The 12,110-nt window shown below is 33.8% G+C and overlaps 1 long non-coding RNA gene across 1 annotated transcript in view; it reads right to left on the bottom strand.

Annotated features, from left to right (window-relative positions):
- Positions 1–5,592: 5,592 nt before the first annotated feature.
- LOC132711488 (uncharacterized) overlaps positions 5,593–12,110 on the bottom strand; it is a 31,832-nt gene continuing 25,314 nt past the window's right edge. The window contains exon 3 of the long non-coding RNA XR_009622345.2: positions 5,593–6,406. This is a non-coding gene — a long non-coding RNA (uncharacterized LOC132711488). The remainder of the gene's footprint in view (positions 6,407–12,110) is intronic.

The following is a 12,110-nucleotide window of genomic DNA, read 5'->3' as shown; positions in this document are numbered from 1 at the left end:
AACCAGCTGAATTTCATCCCTGATTGGATTCACTACTGACCATAAACCAACATGAAGTTGTTTACTAACTATGATTCTCTGTATCTTGAAAGAAATACATAATGGCAAGCATATATTTATGAGATTCAATAATCTTGCTTTTCTAGGGCTGTGCTTCCACTGTTTCATGAACAGGATGTGCTAAACTATTATCAGTCCTGTACTGCCTCATTAAAGATCTGGTTTTAGTTGACAAGAGCTGTTTTTTTAATAGACCTATATAGAACAATATAAAGTGACCCTGAAATGATGTAGCGATTTGCATTTTATTTATCCGTGTTTATTTTAAAGCATAAAATAAATATTAATTTTAAATTATTTTTATTTATTTTATTTATTTTTATTTGTTGAGTACATATTAGATAATATATATAAGTATAAGCATGAATTGAATACATAAAATGAATACAATTAAAGGAAACATTAGGACAGGGATGGTAGGCACACTGGTGTTCTTATGCACGCCCCTTACAGACCTCTTAGGAATGGGGTGAGGTCAACAGTAGACAGTTTTAGATTAAAGTTTAGGGGGTTTTGGGATGAGACCACAGAGTCTGGTAGTGCATTCCAGGCATTAACAACTCTGTTACTGAAGTCATATTTTCTGCCATCGAGTTTGGAGCAGTTCACTTTAAGTTTGTATCTATTGTGTGCTTGTGTATTGTTGTGATTGAAGCTGAAGTACTCATTGACAGGTAGGACATTGTAGCAGATGATTTTATGAGTTTTGTACACTTTTTAATTGTGTACAATGACTTTAGATCTTTTAAAATGAAGGACAGAATGTGGGCAAACAGTTGAGAATCTCTCTTCATCTCTTGCCTCCAGGAATATGTACATTTCTTTTAGCTTCTGAAAAATAAAGTTAAGATATTGATCTAATGAACCAACAAACAAAGATCACCAAATTAAAGAAATGAGGCTGTGGTCTCTGAAAATTCCTCATCAATAAGTAAAAAAGGGTAAAAAGAATATCCAGGAATGATTTCCTTGACTGTTACTTACTATATAATGATAGGCTGTCCCTGATCCTTCTCCTTTTAAGCTTATGCTTATAAGCTTATGAAGAATTAGAACATGACTGTACATTATATTCATAAATAGAAGGTAAAACTGTAGCATCTTTCAGTTTCATTAGGTTGAGAAATTCAATGTACAGTGGAGATTACCAGATTTAAGAAAGTTACCATAAATTTAAGCAGGGTAAAAATAGGGAAATCCAGCTGTAAAAGATGTGGATAAAGAGGAAGAGAAAGCCAATATCTCCTGATTTGTATCAGAAGATACAAAGTTTATAAACTTTTCATTCTTTATCCATTTGTCTTCAAGAACATAGTTCCAGAATTTTTTAAAATAAAATCTAGTTAACATGTGGCAACACACAATGAGCCAATGAAATGTGTAAAAAGACTTTGAGCAACCTGGGGTTACAAATAATTGGAGGTAAAGAATAGGGTGACTAGTATATAATGTTCCTCTGCTATTCTTTGAATACTGTGTGAAGCTAGTCAAGAATGCATTCTTCCAATTGGATATCAACAGTTCATTAGTGATATTCTATTCCAAATTGACAGCTAAGCTTTTCCAAGGGCTTCATATACTGTACTGTATATGCTGACAAGTGGAGGGACTGGAATTGAGAAAGAAATAAAATTGCAAAAGAAATAGAATCAGAAACAGAAACAGTGATGTGATGTGATGTGATATTTCAGTTTTTTCCCCCTTTTTAATCAGTTTACATTTCTAAAATTTTGTTTTCACTTTGTCATTATGGGGTACTGAGTGTAGATTAACAACTGTAGTAGTATAAGGCTGTAGCATAACAAAATTGACAAAAGTGAAGGGGGGGGTCTGAATACTTTCTGAAGCCACTATATTACTGCCATCAAAAAGCAAAGAAATATAAGTAGACCCAATGGAAAAGTATGCAGGGATAAGAAAAGTATTTTGTTAAAATTATATTATGGGAATAAAGGTCAATATCATTGATATGGTGGCCTTAAGAGTTTATGGAAGATACTCATTGAATGTGATTAATGCATAAAGTTGAGATAATGACTGAAGTGAATTATACAGCCTTGTAGAAAGCAAAAAATCAATATCAATATTTGGACATTTCATGTAACCACTGAACTTTGCAAAGCCTGTGAAACTGGTAAATCAGAATATGCATAACTAAATTAAACATATATTTTGCAGGCATCTTCACAAATCAAAATTTATTTCTCTTCAGTTAGCTGTCTCAGTCTATCTCTATCCGCTTGCAAAACAGTTTTCCTCTATCAGATGCTATTCCGATATGTGGAATTACAGTTTCTAGCCAACATATCTATGGAGGTTAGGGGTAGCTGGGATATAAATATGTTATTGAGATGAGATATTGTATATTAATTTAGAAATGTCAAAGCTGCTCAGTTTTATTCTGAGCATATGAAGCAGCTTTAACATGTTAATGGTGTCTAATTACATGTTTATATATCTTCATAGAACAAGTAAGTTATAAATCACCTATATAACATTTCCTTATTGACAATTTGGTAATAGAATTGACAATTCTAGGTGATAATTACTGTTGAAGCTCTAGGCTAATTCAGTGGATGAATAAGTCCAAAACTGGTTTAATTCTAATTAAGATCACTTTTTCAGGTTGGTGGCAGATTTGATTCATGACATCAGACTAACTTGAAAACATTTGCTTTAATGCAAATCTTAGAGAGTTAGCAAATAAATATAATTTCTTTTCTTCCTAAAATATTATACTTCCTTTGGAGTTCCAGCACAAACAAACGAAAACATATATCTTATTAAACAAAAACATAAAATCAGGTTGCTTTGCCTCTACTATGTGATTGTGCACATATTTAAATTTAGGTTCATATGGCTAGAATACTATTATCACTTAAGTTAAAATACATTATTAGTTTAAAAAAAGGACACTGAAGCTTATATTTTGAACTACATAAATTCTAGTCAGTTATTTCACCCAACCATGATTATAGAAAGTTGTGATATAGAGCTTTTCTGTGGCCCTTAACTACCATTGGAGGACTGTCTATATTAAGGATTCAAGTAGAATTCTTGAAAAGTAATTAGAATCCAAAATTCCTATTTCAAGAGAAAAAGATGTTTAGCTTTAATTCTGACCCCACACGCAGATGGTTAGTCCCTACCAGGGTGTAGAGCTGCAAGAAGAGCAAAGGGAATAGATGACAGGGCAACGAGACCACAGTTTGTTCTTCTGGAATAATGATGATTATGTATAGAGAAGCAAATAATAACTGATTTCTATTTTCAAACCATTTTATATTTTAAAATTTCTTTTAATTTGAGATTTAAGATAACATTAAACATGGAGTTTACCAATAGCCAAACTGGAATATCTAAGTTTGAACTGAGATGAATGCTCTTTTGAATGAAACCAGAAGCCACCAAATTCAATAAAAGTCTAGGTAACATTTGGAAATACCATGAAAAAAATGAGCTTCTTAACATTTAAAAAAATGAAACCAGAAGCCACCAAATTCAATAAAAGTCTAGATAACATTTGGAAATACCATGAAAAATGAGCTTCTTAACATTAAAAAAATGACACAGTAGAAAGTACAGCAATTTAGATAGACATACTACCTCTGAATCCCTTTGATACAAAGGGAAAATCATATTTATTTATTTAGAAAATTTATATGGCTGATGTGATAATATAAGGTGGTTTACAATGACATTAAATAAAAACACAATAAATATGGCCAAGTGAACCCACAACACCATATATCCCAACCATAGTGCCACAGCATCCCACAACTGTAAATTTGCATTTGCTGGAATCACTTTTATCCTAGCCCAAAGCTTGCAAAGAACCAAGTTTTCATAGCCCTCTGGAAGACTAATAGGGTGGGAGTCCTCTGGACTTTGGGAATTATGAGTACTTCTTTAACATAGAATGTTATTCTGGATATAAATAATCTTGTAAATAATAAAATGGATCCATGTATTTATCACTGTATCAGGATCATGCTTTTTCTATTGTAGTTCCTGCCTATAGAACCTCCTTACCCTGGAGATCTAACAGGTCCCCCTCTTTAACCATCTGGAGGACACTTGAGACCTGGTATTGTCCCCAGGTGCTGGCATAGGGTGGGCTCATAGTGGGAAGATGTTATATAAGACACTGTTCTTATTAAAAGTAAAACAAGACTTTAAGGGTAAGGTAAAGGTAAAGATTCCCCTCACACATATGTGCTAGTCGTTCCCGACTCTAGGGGGTGGTGCTCATCTCTGTTTTAAAGCTGAAGAGTCAGCGCTGTCCAAAGACGTCTCCATGGTCATGTGACCAACATGACTAAATGCCAAAGACGCACAGAACGCTGTTACGTTCCCACGAAAGGTGGTCTTTATTTTTCCTACTTGCATTTTTTACATGCTTTCAAAACTGCTGGGTTGGCAGAAGCTGGGACAAGTAACGGGAGCTCACCCTCTGACATTATGCGGAATTAGGGATTAGAACCGCTGAACTGATCAACAAGCTCAGCGTCTTAGCCACTGAGCCACTGCATCCCTTACTTTAAGGGTAGGCTATGTTATATTAATTAAGGAAGCAAATACAGTACGTTTTATTTGAACTACCTTTCTTTCAGCAGAGCTATTTCTTTTATTTTCTTACTTTATCTCTTTATAAGTTTACTACAAATTCCCTTGTAGAACATGAAATGGGAAAGATTATAGCTTAGTCTTTACATACTCACTTTTCCTTCAGTGCTTAGTTCTAATTATAGAGATTTCTCTTGCTTTGTTTTTGCTCATAGTTTCTAGTTGATCATATGTTGTGTTAAGTGAGGTAAATCAACACTGTTGATTTTATGTAGCACTTCTATAACCCTTACATATTTTCTCAATGCATGGGAGGTATTCATTGATAATGTTTAGGTTTGGAGATACTCGGTGTTATGTCAAAGGTCTTTTTCAGCTTGCATTGCTGAGCCTTGCCTGGTGGGAAGTCTCCTTCTGATGATAAATAATTTGTTTGAAGGCTTAAAATGAGTGTTCTAGGGAAAAAATAGAATTTTACAATACATAAATAGTATTGCATGAATCGCAGCTGTTTTGGTGAGATCTTCACATATGTCTTGCAGATCAGGTTTATGAATATTATAACAGCTGCAGTGTTAAGATCTCAGAATGATGAAAAGCTTTCCAATTTTGGAATCCTGTAGAAAATTAGAGAAGATGCCAGTAATGTCTGTAAGAGAGATCAACATTTGCAAGAGGGCAGGTGCAATGTCATGGTTGAGACTCTACTCTATATGTGGTGATGTCAAATGCATGTAGAAAATGGGTTGGGCATCAATAGCTACATTATGTGCTCATTGTGGAGATTTGAGGGCAGCCATGAAATATTCTATTCTTTAATGAAAGGGCTTGAGTCCTTTCCAGAATGTGTGTTTTGAATTCATGAAGTTACTAGCAGTAAAATTCATTTTAAGGATAGCTACTGTATATAAGACCTATCAGGCTGATATATCTTTTATCAATATAATATTGTTGGTCAGACTCAAGTCACAGCATTATATTAAGAGTAGAACACTTAAATTTGGGGAAAAAATACCAAGGAATCATTTTTAATTTGTTATCCTGGAAATATATATTTCCCTGAAAAAAAAAATAGGTGTTTGTGTTGCTACCCTTCATTTATATTTGCATATGAATGCTATTATTGGGTAGTTAGTGCCCTATTATGAGTCAAATGTTTTAAATTAAGGCATGGAAATCTACTCATAATAACAGCCAAATTGGGCAGAATGTCACAGTACTTTTTGTCGCCTAAGTTAATGATAGAGAATTGCATCTTTTTTTCATAATAATGATAGATGTCCATTTTTTTTCCTGCTAGGGCTTCTCCGTGTTGGGATCTTTTCCTTTCTGCCATATTACTCATTCAAGCAAGCCATAGAAAGCACAGTATGTAAGTACTCTAGGCCAGGCCTTTTCAGATGATTCTCCCAGAGAGGGATCCATGCCTTCTTACTTTTCATTGAAAAGCAAACTATGGCCAGCATTTGGCTCTGGGAACACTGAATTCTATATAACACAAGGATCATGTTGCTTGTCTGCTGCAGGACATAAGCTCCCCTGGGCATCACACAATGCAGACTGCAAAGCTGAGTTTCTGAGGTATTATTGGGCAGGGGGGGAATTCCAGTTTTTGGCCACCTCTAGAAAAACAGTTCCTTTTTTTTTTCTTGGCTTCAGGGCTGGCTGAAACATACATTGGTGTAGGTGGCATTTTGTTTAGGATGTTTACCTGCCATTTTCCCTGCTCCTTGCTTCATATTTCATAGTACAGCCTGAGAAGTCTCCACGCAATGAACATCTCAAAGAAAAAAAAATTATGTAATTAAGAAATGGGTATGATTTGAAAATCACACAGATGGTTGTGTAGCAGAGAATTAGCACCCCAGTATCCACACATATTACATACATTGACTTGCAAACATTTATGTTTAAATCTATGAACATTACTGGTTTTTTAAGTAACTTTTTAAATTTAATTTTTTTTTGGCTCAGTATCTTTAAAGCTGATAGACACCATCCACAAACATAGTGTGTGTATATATTTGTGTCTTTGTATACATACACATACATACATACATACATACATATAGGAAAAAATGGAAGCATTCAATGTAAGGATAACATACTCATATAGATTATTTCAAACAAAAATATGTGGAGCTCCTAATATTAATATTTTGTTAATATTTTGCTAATATGTTGTCTTTTAAAGACATCAACATTTTAAAATGACAGCTCAGCCAATTTGTAGGAACTTACAAGGGAAGCATATCCTTTGTGCATTCCTTTCTTTCTATAATTTAGAAAGAAAAACAAAAAAAGAATGAATGTAGAAAAACATGCTTGGACTATTCAACAGATATCCAGAAATGGCCTGCCCAAAATTGGTTTTGTACAGCAGAGTGCAAAATGCCTCAATTTTACATTCTATAGCAGCAAGTGAGTTTTTATCTTCTGATTTTTTTCCTTCTATGGTGGAAGTTTTAGGATATTAGGTATATTACTAAAAGGAAGTGGTGGGGTCTATTTTAGGGGGAGAGAAACAGACACTGGCAAGAATATTATACACAACTGTAGCTCTTTCTACTGCATATTAACTATAGAGGTCATATTTATGACAAATATTTCACAAGAAGAAACATTTTCTGAACATTTAATGTTTACCAGATAATGTGTATATAATTACCAGATAATCATATCTACTCTAAGTTGATTATGACGCTAAGATTGCATAGGGGAGGGGTTGACTCCCTTATATCCGAATTTCTTTGCATTCTTTTTTCATTGCTCTTCTTGTTTGAGATGATTTCCTTTAACATACTCGACACAGATCAGCAGGGGACTTGGCTCTATTAAAGGAGATCTTTAAAAGAAAATCAACTGTGGAATGTTTTACAAATGTGGTTCAATAAACTCCACATAATTTCAAATGAAAATGATGCCAACAAGAGGGCCTTGGGAATGTGGTATAGAAAACAGTGTTTCTCTTAGACTCAAGAAAGAAGGACCTTTGGGAGAAAAGAACTATTTTCAAATAGCTTGATAGGGGAGAAAAAAAATCTTTAGCAGAGGTTCTAAAGAGCAACATTTGCATATTAATAGAAGATTAAAGTGCCCATCAAGTATTCTGTAGCAGTTACCCCCCCCACCCCCCGCCCCAGTTTTGTTCTTCACAAAAACATTTTTCATAACAAAAAGAAACTTCTGTCTCTTCAACTATGGCAAGTGAGTCTCTGAGGTTTCCGGTGACAATGAGACCCAGTATCTTTGTGTTTGAACACTACTGCATTATTTATTCACACACATATAGTCTATATGCCAAAGGAACTTTAAACTACAAAAATCCAAGATGCTTCAGTAGAAGATCTTTCTTTCTTTCTTTCTTTCTTTCTTTCTTTCTTTCTTTCTTTCTTTCTTTCTTTCTTTCTTTCTTTTTCTTTCTTTCTTTCTTTCCTTCCTTCCTTCCTTCCTTCCTTCCTTCCTTCCTTCCTTCCTTCCTTCCTTTCACAGGCAAAATTTTCCCTGACAATTGTATTTACTTCAAATGCTAATGGAGATAAACTTCATTTTAGTGTTAATATATTTACTGTAGGTGGGAACATGAGATTAGATTGCGAGTACAAATATAACCAGGAAGATGGGGCATGATGTTCAGTATTTACATGTAGAAGGTTGGCTGAGCAATGCTTGTGCATCAATAGGGAGTAGTATTTTCTCTGAAATAAGGGAGAATTGGGGAGGATTTGCTATTTTAAAATACTCCTCTCTGACAGAGTTCTCAAAGTAACAAGACAATGAAGCAAAATGATTTTAAGATGTAGTAAAATGTTTTAAAATATTTTTTACAGCATGACAACATAACTGCAGTAAGTAGAAATCAAGATCTTTTATTAAAGTATCACCATATTCTAATGTAGGATATAGAAAGTATATTAAACCTATAATATAAAATTGGATGGTATATTCACACATTACAACTGAGAGAGAAATAATATACCATTATTTTGTTATCTAACATGACATAATTTATAATGTAGTCTATTTTATATGTAGCACATAGTCTATTTTTATTTTATGATTTTTCACATTTCAGAGAAGTTGGAACCCAAGAGTGTTTAAAAGTATTCTGAAATAACAACTTTTTAAAATATTACATAATCAGCATGGTGCAGAAATTCAGCAACACCAATATAACTCACGTTTGCACCTTGGTACAAAACGTATTTGCCAAAATATTTCAAGCCAACTTATTTGTTAATATTATCCGTATGCTTAAATTGCCTGAAGTCATCAAAGTCATGTTGGAGAATGTGTCAGTGCAATGAAATACAGTCCTTGCAAGCTTCATGTTGCAGCAAAAGTGAATCCAATGAAGTTATCATCTCTGTTTCTTTTCACCCCAATACTCTGCCCTAAAGCTATCACTCGATGGAAAGCAGGCAAGTTGTGTTCGGTTTATTTACACAGAGACAGTATCATAGAAGAATAAACGGGTCTAAATCAAACAATTGATTCAATACGTTCAAAATCTCACAAGGCACTTGTACAAAAGTATATGATCACACATATGATATAAATTTTTCCTACTATATTTTCCCCAACATACTATAGAATTAACAAAATGCAGTTATGAAAATATGTAAAGTATGAAGTTTAATCGGATGGAACTGTTGTGGTAGATTTCTTAATTAAAATGGTTTTCTCCATTGTCTATGCAATGATGAATACATATTTGAGAAACTATCTGAATTATATGCTGAATTATATATGAGGCAACAGCCTAATTGAGAAGATCAAAGAAAGGTTTGGATAGCAGACAGGAAGTTCATCCAAATAGTTGAACTTCCTTTGTATTCTATTTATTACTATTTGCTAACTCTCAATATCTTATTCTCCCTCAAAATCTGATATATGCTAAATTATATATGAGGCAACATATATATCCTGAATTATATATGCGGCAACAGCCTAATTTAGAAGATCTAAGAAAGGTTGAGACTCTAGAAAGAGTGCAGAGAAGAGCAACAAAGATAATTAGGGGACACTGGAAGCTAAAACATATGAAGAACAGTTGCTGGAATTGGGTATGTCTAGTTTAATGAAAAGAAGGACTAGGGGAGACATGATAGCAGTATTCCAATATATCAGGGGTTGCCACAAACAAGAGGGAGTCAAGCTATTCTCCAAAGGACCTGAGGGTAGGACAAGAAGCAATGGGTGGAAACTAATTAAAGAGAAAAGCAATTTAGAACTAAGGAGAAATTTCCTGACAGTTAGAACAATTAATCAGTGAAACAACAGTTGTGAATGCTCCAACACTGGAAGTTTTTAAGATGTTGGATAACCATTTGTCTGAAGTGGTGTAGAGTTTCCTGCCTAAGCAGGGGGTTGGACTAGAAGACCTCCAAGGTCCCTTCCAACTCTGTTATTCTATGTTATTCTATTCTATCAGACAGGAAGTTCATCCAAATAGTTGAACTTCCTTTGTATTCTATTTATTATTATTTTCTAATTCTTAATATCTTATTCTCCCTTAAAATCTGATATACACTGAGTACACAGTCCAATTAAGAATTTCACCTTCTTTTTGTTAATATAAAATTCATGTTATCTAGCATGTTCATCCTCACTGCAATCATCAAGTTGATACTTCTATAGCACTATTTGTTGACAATCTTTGTAAACTTTGTAAAATTCTTTGTAAACATTAATTCTGTGTCATTATCCATCTGGGTGAATAAGCAAAATGATTTCCCTTCCCATATGCCTTTTGACTCTTTACAACCTTTTCTTCAAATAAAGAACTATCTTTGATTTTATTTTTCATAATTTTCTTGTTATTGAGATAGATTTAAATATTTAAAACTAGAATGGAATACAAAATAACATAGATATTAATAGATATTTGTGCACATTGGTACACACTTTTATAATAGTATAAAAGAAAACCACAGTAGGATGTTTTAAGTGCAAAACATCAACTCCTCTATATTAAAACTACATAGACCACTAATTGTAAAGAAGAACTCGGTTTCCATTATCAGTACCATCTGTCTATAATTCCAAGAAGTTCATTAAACAATTAGCTAATTAAGCAGGGATGGCATATAAAGAAAAACAGCATCACAAATTTCTCACAAGTTCACTACTTTTTGCTTGAAATGACTGGTAATCAAGCATGATGCACTAGATAATTGTTCACTTTTTCAACTGGCAGTAAATGTCACAAAGAAAAATGCAATGTAGTGAATACTTCTTGATCTCAAAACTTCTTCATTATTACTAAGATTTTCCACAAGTATGTAAGTGATAGAGTGGCCAGGGTTGTTAGAACTGGCCAGGTAAGTGTAAAGGTCTATGCTACCAAAGATCTTAGGATCTTTGACACACTGTCGATTGTAATATATAAAGCCCATGAAAAAGATGATGGATAGATAATTGACCAGATTCTACTCTGACACTTGCCAGTGTAAGTCACCTGGTAGTTAATATGCTATTGAGGAAATACGAATATTAGGGGAAGAGGTAGCTAATGACTGTGGCAGCAGTGATTAGATGGAGCTCAAGCAAACTTTTGCATTATCTATGACCCTCTTTCTCTCCCTCTTCCAGCATGTGTTTTCTTTTCTAGTTACACATACAAGAGACAAGGGTGGGACATTGTGAATGAAATTCTAAACTAGACAAATATATTCTGAAATAAATGTGTCAAGACTCATCCAGCATCTCCACCCTCACTTCCATAATAAACAATTGTCAGCCAACTGTAGAATCAGGAAATTGGAAAAGGCCATTTAGCCAAGTCCAGTTCTCTGTTCAACGCAGAAATCAAATTAAAGAATAGAATTTGAGAGAAGGCTAACTTTGGCTTGAGTGCATCTAGCTAAGAAAACCTCACCATGTCCCTTGGTGGTTGTTTCCACTGCTAAACTGTTCTTAGCTATTAGGATTTCCTCCCCTAAAAATCTTCCTTCCTGTAATTTATTCTGCATTTTTATAATGATAGAGAACAGATTGAAGTGTGCTTCCACATGGGTCCCTCTTTCGATATTTGAATAATAAGAAAATAAAAAAGAGTGGAGGGGCAATAAGCTATTACTTGCTATCCTAAGCTCCTTGGAGGAAGGGTGGGAGTCAAGTGTAGTCATGTCATTATTTATAATAAATTGTATTTAATAAATAAGCATAGTTTCTATAATGCTTTGTTAAAAAAGGAGCCTAAAGGAAAAAAAATACTGGAGAAAGAAGACAAAGTTGTGTTAAAACCCTATTGCCTTTCTATGGAAAATATTTTTTAATGATTTACAGTATATCACAGAAGTATATCTCACATTTTGTAAATATTTAAGTATATCTTTTCATGTGACAAAACTGAAGAAATGGCACTTGGCTACAATGTAAAGTAGTGAGTATACAACTTGTATAACAGTGTAAATGTGCTGTCCCCTCAAAATAACACAACACACAGCCATTAATGTCTAAATTGGTGGCAACAAAAGTGA

The sequence above is a fragment of the Pantherophis guttatus genome, chromosome 2, assembly GCF_059756535.1.
Source record: "Pantherophis guttatus breed Tessera chromosome 2, ASM5975653v1, whole genome shotgun sequence".
In the NCBI taxonomy this organism is placed as follows: domain Eukaryota; kingdom Metazoa; phylum Chordata; class Lepidosauria; order Squamata; family Colubridae; genus Pantherophis; species Pantherophis guttatus.
The sequence above is the reverse complement of the archived record's forward strand: the minus strand, read 5'-3'. Positions and strand labels throughout refer to the sequence as shown.